This window comes from Benincasa hispida, chromosome 5 (assembly GCF_009727055.1).
Source record: "Benincasa hispida cultivar B227 chromosome 5, ASM972705v1, whole genome shotgun sequence".
In the NCBI taxonomy this organism is placed as follows: domain Eukaryota; kingdom Viridiplantae; phylum Streptophyta; class Magnoliopsida; order Cucurbitales; family Cucurbitaceae; genus Benincasa; species Benincasa hispida.
The window spans coordinates 15632183-15645633 of record NC_052353.1 but is presented as its reverse complement, the minus strand read 5'-3'; positions in this window follow the sequence as shown (position 1 = coordinate 15645633).

The window sequence follows — 13451 nt, the reverse complement described above, 5'->3', positions numbered from 1 at the left end:
TTTATGACTAGTTTATATGACGGATACTGAAGGACAATGAGAAGTATCCTTTTCAACTAAATGTATATGACTAGTTTATATGACGGATACTGAAGACAATGAGAAGGTATCCTAAGGATACTGAAGGACAATGAGAAGGTGGTCCTAAAGATACGGAAGGACAATTGAGAAGGCATCCTAGTCAAGTACCTATGGTATGGCGGTACTCAGTTATAACCATGTGCACGTAGGTTAATACGACGTCGAGGATTGAGCAAAGGGTTCTCCTCGATTAAGGTTGGCATTGAGAGTTAGATCCGATAGTTCACTCTCAACTAAGGATAAAGTAGTCATACTTCTTCTAGGCTAGAAGGATAGTTTGGAATTGCTAATGCTTATGAATGTTTATCAACGCAAGATGTTATTAATGTATTGAGTTTTCCAAGTATGTTTCCAATATCTAACGCATGTTAATAGTCTTACAAGCTAGTCACATGATTTATGCCAACTTATTTTGCAAAGTATGAAGCATGCGTTAGGGTTTAAAGCTAAGGTCGTAATGAAGCTTGATGTACTATGCTTTAAATACCTAAGTTGTCAAAGTACATGTGTTAGTACTTCCTAAATATACTGAAAGGGATACTGAAGGTAGGGAAGGTATCCTAAAGAGTTTTCTATGCTATATTTGAAACTATTCTTTAAATGCTTTTCGAGAACTTAATAGCTTGAGTGAGCCGGATACCAAAGATAAGGAAGGAATCTGAATAAATGTACCTAAGGGTTAACGATACATAGAAAAACTCCATAAGCACGTAGACAGGTCTGAATGAGAGGCCGAGGTATGGGTCTCTTAGCCGATAACAGACGTTGGAGCTAGAGTGATATATGCTCGTTCTCAACTAAGAAATAATGATGTTAATGGTTGGTTTTAAAGGTTTTATGTACACGTTTGCTTGGTATACTCTAGTTTTCAGTATTTATGTTTCTCAAGGCTTTCGGTTTTAAGCATGAGATTTATATTTTTATTAAGTCACTCACTGGGCTTCGAGCTCACATTTTCGAATGTTTTTCTTTTTCAGGTAGCGGTCAGTTCTCAAAGGACTATTATGCTGTTACTCTTGCCACTCAAAGAAACAGGTTGAAGGAAGCGTTATTGAAGATCTGTATTAGTTAGTACACATGTGTCTTTCTAGTGACTAGTATTCTTTGATGGGGCTCACTAGGTTTAATATCCATGTATAAACAATGCTACGAAACCCTGTGATGTTAATGTGTTTTAAGTTCTGAGTTAATATGTATGTATTCAGGGTTTGAGTATTATTTAAACAGGTAAGATAGGCAGTAAATGCCAGTAAAAGGGTTGGTAACTGCTGCAGTCACCATTTCTGTCCAGGTTAGGAGGGTAATCTTGGTGCGGGTGTGACACTCCCCCTCTAGGTTGCCATATTGATCCAACAAGGGTTGGGTTGGGTCAACCTGACCTAGAATATATATAACAAGAATTAATATATATATAATATATATATATATATATATATATTAAAAAAACAAAACAGAAATTGAAGTCCAAACTCGAGAAACAAAACCCTCGCCAGTCAGTCACCTCAACCTCGCCGCTCCCCTTGCCGCTTCCCAATCAAAATGATCGAATCTTCGTTTGTCGTCGACCCTTTACGCCCCCGATCAAAACGCCCTCGCCTCTTCACTCGCATCGTTGCTTTCGTTGGAAACGAAAACCCCTCCGCCTTAGAATCTCTGAATAAAACCTCCCTCATCTCTCGATCCGATCTCCCCTCGTTAGATCCGACCCACGCCTCACGCTTCCGACCTAGTTTCCCTCAGTCCCCTCGCTTCCAGTTCTGGTACTAACTCACGGCTTCGCTTTCGTACATTTTTGTACTTTTGCTTATTTATTAATTTTGGGGTTTTTATGGATTGATGATACTTATTGGCTATATTCTTTATAGTTTTTCTAATATTTGACGATTGTGTAGCAGATTATTGTAGTTTATGGAAGGTGAATTATATACCTATGATTCATTTGGTATTTGCTATTTCAAAATTTTTTTGTTCGCTTCATGGCGACCATGTATAAATTCTTGATTCAATCCTAAAGATCCTCAATATATTTTGTTGACTCACCTATACAATTGTTCCATACATTCAATTGATAATATTATTAAAGCTTCATTTAATTTAAATCGCTATTCCATTTCAACTATTGATTGGCTAATAAATTAATTTTTGTTCCATTCATAATATTGCTGTCCACAATTTTTTTTTTTTTTGCCATTTCAATGTTTCCATTTAATTGTAAATTAATTAATTTATTAAGTTAAATCGCTACTCTATTCAAACGGGAGATTATTTAATAATTAATTTTTGTCCAATCTCACGTGTCTTGAGAACAGTTAGATTCTTCAAAGTCGTCACAACAGACATGGAATCAGCACTGCTGAATCACCATTTTCAAACTTCCTCGTGAGTAAAATTAATTTAATTTTTAATTGTTAATATACTGTTATGTGTGATTGATTGATGATGATCTTTATACATGAGTTGTTATGAGTTAATTGAGAAGCTAGTGTTTGTTTTTTTTTTTTTTTTTAATGTATAGGTAGGTGTAATTAGTTGTTTACTAGTTTCATTTATTTATAAGATGGACAACAGTAATGGTAATGCAAAGTGGAATCGGTAATAATGAAATGCTTTCTTCCCTCCTCCTCCTCCTCCCCCTCCTAATGTTAGCCAAACTCTTATAAATATACCACCTCTACCTCCCAAGTCCAATCGAAAGAGACCTAATAAACCAACCTCATCTGTGTGGGATCATTTCACAAAAATGGAAGCAAGTGCTAATGATGGAGCTAGGTGCAAGTGTAACTATTAGTAAAGATTACGCATGTGATAGTAATACTTGTGGAACTAGTACTTTATGGAAGCACTTGAGAAATCAATGTAAAAAGTACCAAAATAAAGAAGAAGAAAAAGGACAAACCACCCTAACTCTTGTACCTTCAAATGATGGAAAATGAGTCAATGCTAGTAATTTTGTGACGACATTGTTTAGCCAACAAGCATGTAGACTAGCATGCGCTAAGATGATAATTATGAATGAGTTGTCATTCAAATTTGTTGAGACAGAGGGTTTTAGACACTTTTGTAGTGTTTTGTATCCTAAGTTTTATGTTCCATCAAGAGTCACAATCGCTAGATATGTATATCAACTTTATCTTGAGGAGGAAAAAAACTTGAAATCATTTCTAGTTAAAAGCTCTCAATGAGTTTGTCTTACGACCGACACATTGACTTCGCTACAAAATGTGAACTACATGGTCATCACTGCATATTTTATTGATTCTGAATGGGTTTTGAATAAGAAGATTTTGAGCTTTTGTCAAGTTGCTAATCATAAGGGGGAGACTATTGGGAAGATGATTGAGAGTTGTTTGTTGGAATGGGGGATTGAAAAAAAAATTTCCAGCACCATTGATAATGCAAGTTCTAATGATGTGGCTATTTCTTATGTTAAAAGAGACTTAAAAGTTTGAAATCAGTTGTTTTAGATGGAGAACTATTACACATGAGGTGTTGTGCCCACATTATTAATCTTATTGTGAATGATGGACTGAAAGATATGCATGGTTCTATTGCCAGTGTTCTTAATGCTATGAGATATGTTCGATCATCACCTAAGAGAATGGAAAAATTTAAAGCTTGTGTGAAATAAAAAAAAATTCATGTAAGGCTCTTGTTTGTTTAGATGTGGCAACTAGGTGGAATTCTACTTATTTAATGCTTGAACATGCAATTAAATTTGAGAAAGCTTTTAGAACTTTAGAGGAGGAGAAAGAGGACTCAGATTTTGTTGATTACTTCGAGGAAGATGACGGTGGAAATAAAAGATTGAGGCCCCCAAGTACATCGGATTGGTTGACTGTAGATGTGTTTATTAAGTTTTTAAAAAGGTTTTATGAAACCACCACAACGATAAGTGATCTTCATATGTGACTTCTAATATTGGTTATAAGGAAATTAATAAAATTTAGTTTGCTTTAAACAAATGGAGCAACGATATCAACTCTGTTATAAGTATGATGGCTATGAATATGAAGACAAAGTTGGGTAAGTATTGGGGTTCGCTTGAAAAAATGAATAAATTGATGTTTGTGGCTTTGGTGATTGATCCTTGGTACAAGTTAAAGTACTTGAATTATTGTCTTTCCAATGTTTATGACAGTGATGTGGTTAAGGATATGGTTGAGAGTGTGAAATTATATTTGTATCGCCTATATGACTTTACAAATCACATAACACTTCTCCTCGAGATAGTCATAGTACCAATGATTCTCAACAATCAAAGACTGTCACATAAATGAAGATGATCATGGGATGGACAAAGAAATAGATGATCCGTGGATAACTTTTAAGAGATTGAGAGAAGAAGAAAGTTCATTGGAAGTGGAGAATGATTTGACTTCTTATTTGTCTGACAAGGTTATAGAAGACAAAAATGATTTTGAGATATTGTACTGGTGGAAAATGAATGGCTACAAATATCCCATTTTATAAAAAATTGTTCGAGATGTTTTGGCGGTTCCGATATTTACAGTCACTTCTGAATCTGTGTTTAGTACAGGAGGGAGGATTCTCGATTCCTTTTGAAGTTCTTTGACTCCAAAAACAGTGGAGGCCTTGATATGTACACAAAATTGGATTCGTGGTGGCTCATTGTTACTAGATCTCCATCCACAACTTGAAGAGTTAGAGACGTGTGAAAATATTGAGTCAGGTAATTAAATGATTTTTTTGTACATATCTAAACTATTTATTGTACATATCTAACATGTATTATGCTCAAATAATGAATATATTTAATTTTGCATGATTTGTTTTGTAGAGAGTCCATCTTTTGTCCTTTTGAAATAAGGAATTGGATTTGGAGCATAATAATGATTTTAATGGTAAGTTTTACTACCATAAGATCAAATATTATTATTACCTATAAATGATCCTTTTGGTTTAATGTATTTGTTATTTCTTCAGGCATTGAGAATGAGAAGTGAAAAGATCAAAGATGAAGAAGAAAACTCATTCAAGTCATTTGTCATGCCTCATGGTACATTGGTGCTCTTGAATGTTATTATTGAACTTGGAGTTTTTGAATGTTATTATTGAACTTGGAATTTTATGTAATAGGCCACTAGTCATTATTAAACTTGGACTTTTTGTTTCTATTTTGAATGTAGACTTGAATATTTTGAGTAGAGACTTTGAACTTGAACATTTGAATTGAATTATTTGAGGAAGTCTATTTTGAAGTTTATATTGAATTTACGGTGGTTGTATTTTAATGTAAATGTTAAAATTTCACCTACATTACAATATTATATGTTTCTTATTATTAAATTTTTATTAATTGGTAATATATTTAGAATTAGTTCACTTTTGTAAATATGGAGGTTCAAATTGTTCAATAGAATGGGAAGTAAACATTCAAAATTAAAAAAAAAAAAAAAAAAAAAAACCACTGACCCAACCCGACCCAACCCGGAAATTTTGGGTTGGGTTGACCCTTAAAAATGAATCAATAGGGTTCATTATTAGCCAACCCGATTTTTTGGGTTGGTCCACAAAATTCTTCCAACTCGACCCAACCCGGACCATGTACACCTAAGGGTATAATCGTAGCTATCACCATACTTCAAGAGTGATTTTTACAATTTGCCAAAAAAAATTTCTAGGCTGGTAGACGTTGAAATTTTCTTTCAACATACTAAAATTAGGTAAGCAAAATTTATATCATTTCCTATATACTAACACTGATATATTTAGCATGTTAAGAAAGTGAATATTAGATAATAATAAAAAAAAAAAAATCTTCTTTTACGACAGAAAAAATATCCTGATTGAATGATTTTTCTTAAAAAAGATGAGATTAAATAACTTGTACTGATATAATTTGTACTGATTTCTAAGAAAGTTATTGTCAATATTTACTAACATGGAGTTGTAATTCTATACATATATGATTTTTTTCATTCCAATATCCAAATCAATATTCACTAATATGGAGTTGTAATTTTAAACATGACTTACCAAGGATGGTTTAGACATGATCATGATCAAGGTGGATTCAAATGATTAAGAGAGAATTAGTTTTTGTTTATTTCATGCATGTTCAGTCATTTCTTTTCTGTTTTTACTAGTGTTTAAATGTTGGGTATTTATAGTGAAAGAAAGTGAAATTTTGGTGAATATTTGAAACATAAAAATGCATTTAATTGTGTATTAAATTTATTGTTTAGAAACTTTTCAATTGGATTGAAACTTTATATTAAGATGATGATTCATGTATGTATGAAAGTAAAATTTGTAGTTTCTTCAATTTGAATGAGTTACGTTTGATTTTGATCAAGTTGCAACTCAATCGAGCTAGATTTGACAAAATTTTCAATTTTTGTATTTATTTGATTTTATTTGGTATTTTGGAAAGTTACTAAGTTGCTGGCCTATAAATAGTAACTTGGTTCTTCATTTATAGCATCTCATTCAAAATTAAAGAGTTCTTTCCTTTTTTACATTCTTTTGATATTCTCTTAAGTTGAGAGCAAGTATCCAAGAGTCCGCCAGATACGAGTAGTTCAAGGTTGCAATTCTATTAAAGTTAGTTGTTGTATCCTACTGAGATGACCGCTACAGTCTACTTGCAACCCATTTAGAGAAAACAATTGTTTTTTGAACAATGCTTACCAGAAACATGCCTCAGCTACATTTTAAGTCTCTAAAGGTTTTGATGTTCTTTCAAGTCTTTTATTATTTTCATATTTAAGCCTTGTTACATCATTTGACTTATGTTTGAGTTTTTATATTATACATTGAGCGTACTATTTCTAGTTGATGTGTAATCAGTTTGCTAGTATATTCAGTCTGTATATATTCATTTTCCCTAACAATCTGAAGATAATTAATATCTAAACTAATAGTTGCAAACTCCTTCACCAATGTCGCTACTTCTGCCATGATGGGATCACCCATTGTTAATCCGCATGCTAAAAAACCAGAGATGTTAAAAGGAGACAACTTCAAGAGATGTTAACAGAAGACGATCTTCTACCTCACCACGTTGAATCTTGCTCACATTTTAAAGGAAGATTGCCCAATTATCCCACCAGAAGCTGTAAGTTCTGAAATGAAAGTAGTGAAGCAAGCATGGATGCATTCAGACTTCCTGTGTCATAATTACATACTTAGTAGTTTTGAGAACACTTTGTATAATGTCTATTAGAATGCTTGCAATACATCAAAACTATTGTGGGAGGCACTAGACAAGAAGTACAAGCTGGAAGATGTTGGTAAGAAATTCCTTGTGGGAAAAATTCTTAGTTTACAAGATGATTGGTACCAAGTTGGTAGTCGATCAAATAGAAGAACACAAATTATCATTGGTGATTTGCGAAGTGAAGAATTAGACATCAATGAGTCATTCCAAGTTGTTGTGATTGAGAAGTTGTCTCCTTCCTAGATGGACTTCAAATACTATCTTAAACACGAATGAAAAGACTAATTATCCATGGAGAACATTGCGGTAAAACTTCGCATAGAAGAGGATAACATAAAAAGAGATAAAACTTTGTCGGAAATTGAAGCCTAGGCTCACATTGTTGAAGCTTCGAAGCATAAAACCAAGAAGCATCATGGAAAAAAGAATGTTAAAGAATGTAAAAAGAATGTTAAATTCATAAACCCACAAAAAAATGGTGTAGCTGAAATAAAGTACCAAACTTTAAAGAACATGGTTAATTGCATGCTAAAAGTTCAGATTTACATCACAATTTTAGGGGGGAGGAGCTTTACTAACATCAAATCTTTTACTAAATAGAATTCCACATAAGAAGACTAATAAGTTGCCTTATGAAATGTGGAATGGAAAGTTGCCCTCATATAAAATGCTTAAAGCGTGGGGATGTTTGGCAAAGGTACAAGTTCCTTTACCAAAAAGGACCAAACTTGGGCTAAAACAATTGATCGTGTCTTTATAGGCTATGCAATGCATAGTGCTGCTTATAGATTTATGTTGATTAAATCAGAAATATCATATATTAATAATAATACCATAATAGAATCTATTGAAGTTGAATTCTTTAAGGATATAATTCCTTTAAAGGAGGAAAAACACAAAATTAATGGTGTCAAAAGAATTAATGAGACTTTCAAAAGGTCAAGTCAATCAAAATATCGATCCTGAACCTAAAAGATGCAAAAGAGCTAAGAAAATAACTTCTTTTTTTTTTTACCTAATTTCATAATTTATATGATAGAAGGTGAGCCTCAGACTTTTCAAGAAGTTGTATCATCATATTCCAAAACCTGATTTCACTGGAATGCTAATTGGATTTCTAATAGTATAGAGACTAAATCAACCAGTGGGTATTGTCATAATGTCATTGCGATGCGAAGCTATTGACGTCCTTCCTTAAGGGTCTCTTTCAAGGTCAAAGGTTTGGAGTCACCACCAATCATTACAGGTGTGATTGGTCACTTTTTTTTTTTTTTTTTTTTAAATGTGGTCTACTTAATTGAAGTTAGGCTCAAGGGTCGTTGAGCGTAAGGAAGGTATTAGCACCCTACAACACTCGTTTGAAAACATCTCATTTTTGTTATTGAATTTATCTTATAAAAAATGGTCCTTATTTGTAAAACAAAAAAATGTTTATTAAAAAACTATTAATGAAATTATATAAAAGACAACAAATGAATAGTTCCCAAGTAGAGGTATCCCCTTACGGTCAACTGAAGTACCTCAGACTAGACAGAATTTATTGCATACAGTTAATTTTATTTAAAATTCATTGTCAAACTTTGTATTATTTTTAAATACAATTTAGAAGATGAATATTTCATGATCACCTAAATGTCAAAATAAATGTAGACAATGTCTCACTAAATCTCACTCTAACTTTAAATAATAAAGTAGAGTTAACACTTTATGAGTGGAGAAATGTCCATTAATTTATTATCATGTTGATGTTGGAATTTCCCAATTAGAGAAACATTTACCTCAAGAATTTGAGATATTTGACAATCTTAACTCTGTCATAGGATTATTAACATGATAGTTAAAGAAATATCTCATGTGGATCATGTTAGCAAAAATTCTTAATATCTATATTGAATAGATAAACCCTAGGATCATTCATGCCAAATTGTCAAGAATAACATCCGGATTCCATTGCAAAATTGATGATAGCTTCAAAATGATGATAGATGACTATGGTCTTCCTCAACCAAGACTCTGAATGCCCTTAGTGGGATCTCTCTCTAGATGAGATTCAAGAAAGACTGAGTGCTTATTGTTTTGGTATATTGGGAACCATAGCCCTAAGGTCTCTTTATATATTAGTTCAATATAGGGTTCCCATTAAACCCTAATTAACTAGGAATAGGCTTCTACCCATTAAGTTCATATTCAATTAGGAATCTAGGGTCTTAATTAACTACATCACATAATAGGGCCCAATCTAATAAAATAACCTAACGTGATAAATTATTAATCCATATACATAGCCCATACTTTGATTAAACATATTATTATTTAAATATGTTTAACAATCTCCGACTTGGACTATGTCTATGTACCTAATATAATTAAATCACATAAACCTTAAGCGCACATAAACAGGTTATGTAAAACCCCGAACTTAGGTTCCCTAGATAAGCATGTTTAGCCAAAGGAATGTTATATTACATATTTATTAAATAGAAAGTTTATAGGGATTATGAAAGAAGGGAAGGAAAAAAATATATCAAATGAAGAAACTCAATCATTAGTCTGCTGAAGGCACTAAGTGTGGAGTGACGTGGCAATTAATTCTTTGAACTCAGGGCAGAAAGATTAAAAAGGGAAGTGAAACTTCAAAATCATGGTTTTGGCAATTGACAAGAGCAAATTTAGCGAATTCGGTGCCATTTGAAAGCTGAGAGAATCTAGTTTTCAAGGTTGTCCTACTGAAGAAAAATTGCAAGAGGAGAAGAACAAAAGTGGAGAATTTGCAGAAGAGATAGAACCACGGATTAATCAGGGCTCGAGGTAAAATTTGGAAGTTCTAGGCCAAACTATAAAGAATTATGGGTTGAAATTTTAAGGTATGGAAGTTACTCAAATTTAAACAAGTTTGTAGAAGGAAGTTTCTTGAAAAGAGCTCTGGATTTTGAGTTATGAATTTTTGAAGTTATAACAGGGAATTGGTGCATAAGCAGACAGCTGCTTGTGAGAAACAAGCAAGCAGTTCATTAGGGAGAATTATAGTGAGATTTTGGGCATGAGGATCTTGTTTATAAAGGAAATCTCGCTGATTTTTTAAGGAGCATCTCTCTCTAGAGGAAAATCTCGCTAGGAATTGAGGTGAGTATCGCTAAGAATTTCATAGGAAAAGCTTGATCTCGCTCTAGAGGATCTCACTGGTATCACTCTAGAGGATCTCGTTGGTATCGCTCTAGAGGATCTCACTGGCATCGCTCAGTGGGGATCTCGCTAGCGTCGCTCAGGAGGGATCTCACTAGCATGGCTCAGGGGTATCTCGCTAGCAACACTCAGGGGGATCTCGCTGATCTCGCTCAGAGGGATCTCGCCAGTAAAGCTGTCTGTATTGATGGAAGTTCCTTTAATAAATGAATTGTTTGAGATATTTTACTAGGAATTCTAAGTAGTTTAATCGGGAATTATATCTTTTTAGGCCAAGAAGAGCTAGGGGAAGCGTATGAACCAATAAGAGCCTGACGAATAGTGAGTGACTCAGTAAACTTAAGGTTTCCAATACTCATGCATATATGATCAAGTAAAGCACGGTGACATTAATAATGTATTTAAATTTCCTCAAGCAACAAATGGTTGGAGAATAACTTAATGCATGTTTCCCGGCTTGTATGATATATGGTTCCTAGAGGAAGGCTATGAGAGAATGAGTTTTTGTGTAAATACGTGGCAATGGAACAACTCTTGTGTAAATAGGCAATGGAACTTAATTTGGTGTTACAAAATACACATTTGATACCGAAGGACGTTGAGAAGGTATCTAACCAATTAGGTACCGAAGGACATTTGAAAAGGTACCTGGCCAATTTGATACCGAAGGACATTTGAGAAGGTATCTGGCAAATTTGATACCGAAGGACATATGAGAAGGTATCATAGTAGCTCGATACTGAAGGACAAATTTGAGAAGGTACCTGAGCGGAAGTACCTAAAATATGATGGTACTTAGCGTGGCCACGTGCACGCAGGCAGTTATGAATGAGAAACCGATGTATGGGTTTCTTGGTCGGTAATAAATGTTTGGGAGCTAAAACGTTTAGGCTCGTTCTCAACTAGGGAATAATAATGTTTAATGATGTCTGAGAATGGTTTACAGCTACATATAGAGACAAATGCTTGAGTTTACGCATTGGTATATTTACATGTTTATAGTGATGCTACGCTTGTTGCTTTACGATTCTATAGTCATTCACTGAGCTTTTAGCTCACAGAATTTCTGTGTTTTCTCTTTTCAGGTAGCGGTCAGTTTCCTCAAGGTTGATCCTGTTGCTGCTTGCAACCTAAAGACTCAGCTTATAAAAAGACTTAGGTTGATAATCTATTTATGTACACATGTTTTATGAGGGACTTAGGGTTTCTGTAGAAATGTTTGGGCCACCTGTGAATATTTTTCTATAAAAGTGATGTCTTGGTTGTATGCTTGTAATTATGTAATCTTCGTAAGAACTTAAGGGGGAGGTTAGCTGTTTGCGTATATTACTAATAAAATGAATAGGTTGGTATCTAGATTAGAAGGCCTTGGGTGGTGAGTGCTGGCAGTAGAGCTAGTAGCTACCACGGTCATATCCTCTTCCAAAATAAAAAGGTAATCTAGGAGGAGGTGTGACAGGTTATTTCAGTAATAAAATTCCCCTTTAGTTCAATCTAGTCGATCTCCTATATTAGCACGAAATCAAGGCGGCTTTCGTCACTAGCCTTGTAACTAAACCTTCCTTAATCACCAATTCCAATACATTCAATGACATAGATCAAGTATGGATGGATAGCATCAAAACTACATGCAAAGTGGTCTAGATCATGCCTGTTTCCAACTGGTCCAAATTCCTTAATGAGATCATTCTAAAATACGTTATGCTAAACTGCATGCATGATAAACGAGTTCTGATAATAAAACATAAACCATCAACTATATTCTATATAGAAAATAAACAAAATAAGGTCAAAGAACATCCTCAATAACAAACTCCCACTAAATCATGGAATCAGAAAAGTGACTAACACCCATATGACCACTCTGCCACCATATAAAGCTCATGAAAAACTTTAGGTGGTAAACTTTTAGTCAATGGATCTGCCACCATAGAGTTTGTTTTTATGTGTTCTATTGAAATTTGACCATTCTGAACTCTTTCTTTAACAACAAGAAACTTCACGTCTACATGCTTTGACTTCGTATTGCTTCTATTGTTGTTGGAATACATCACAGTCGACTTATTGTCACAATATAATTTTAGTGGTCTTTCTATGCCAACCACTATCCGCAGCCCAGTGACAAAATTTTGCAACCATATTCCATGATTGGATGCCTCATGACATGCTATAAACTCCATAACCATGGTAGAAGAAGCCATAAGTATTTGTTTAACACTTTTCCAAGATACAGCTCCTCCAGTCAATATGAAGATATAGCCTGAAGTGGATCGTAAAGTGTCTTGACATCCAGCATAATCAGAATCAGAATACCCAATGATCTCCAAAACTTCTGATCTTCGATAAGTGAGCATATAATCTTGTGTTCTCTGTAAATACCTCATGACCCGTTTGCCTGCTTTCCAGTGATCCATCCCCGGGTTACTCAAATATTTGCCTAATACTCAACTACGAACACAATATCTTGACACGTACATACTTGAGCATACATTAGACTTCCAATGGCTGATGCATAGGGAACCTTCTGCATCTTCTTAGTCTTGAGTGTGGTCTTGGGGCATTGACCTAAATGAAATTTATCACCTTTAGCGTTCGGATATTTCCCGGTGTAAAATCTTTCATGCCAAATCTACTCAAGATCTTTTCAATGTAGTTCTTTTGTGACAATCACAAAATATTTTGAGAACGATCTGGTAGTATTTCAATTCACAGTACAAAAGAAGCATCATCAAGATCCTTCATCTCAAAATTCCTTTTGAGAAATCTCTTAGTGTCATGCAATAAACCTACATCATTACTAGCTATGAGTATGTCATCGACATATAGCACTAGAAAGATTGATTTACTCCCACTGAACTTGTGATATACACAATTTTCCACTATGTTCATCTCAAAACCAAATGAGGTTATCACTTCATGGAATTTGTGATACCATTGATGAGAGGCTTGCTTGAGATCATAGATGGATTTCTTTAATTTGCACACCATAGACTTTGAATTACCAAAC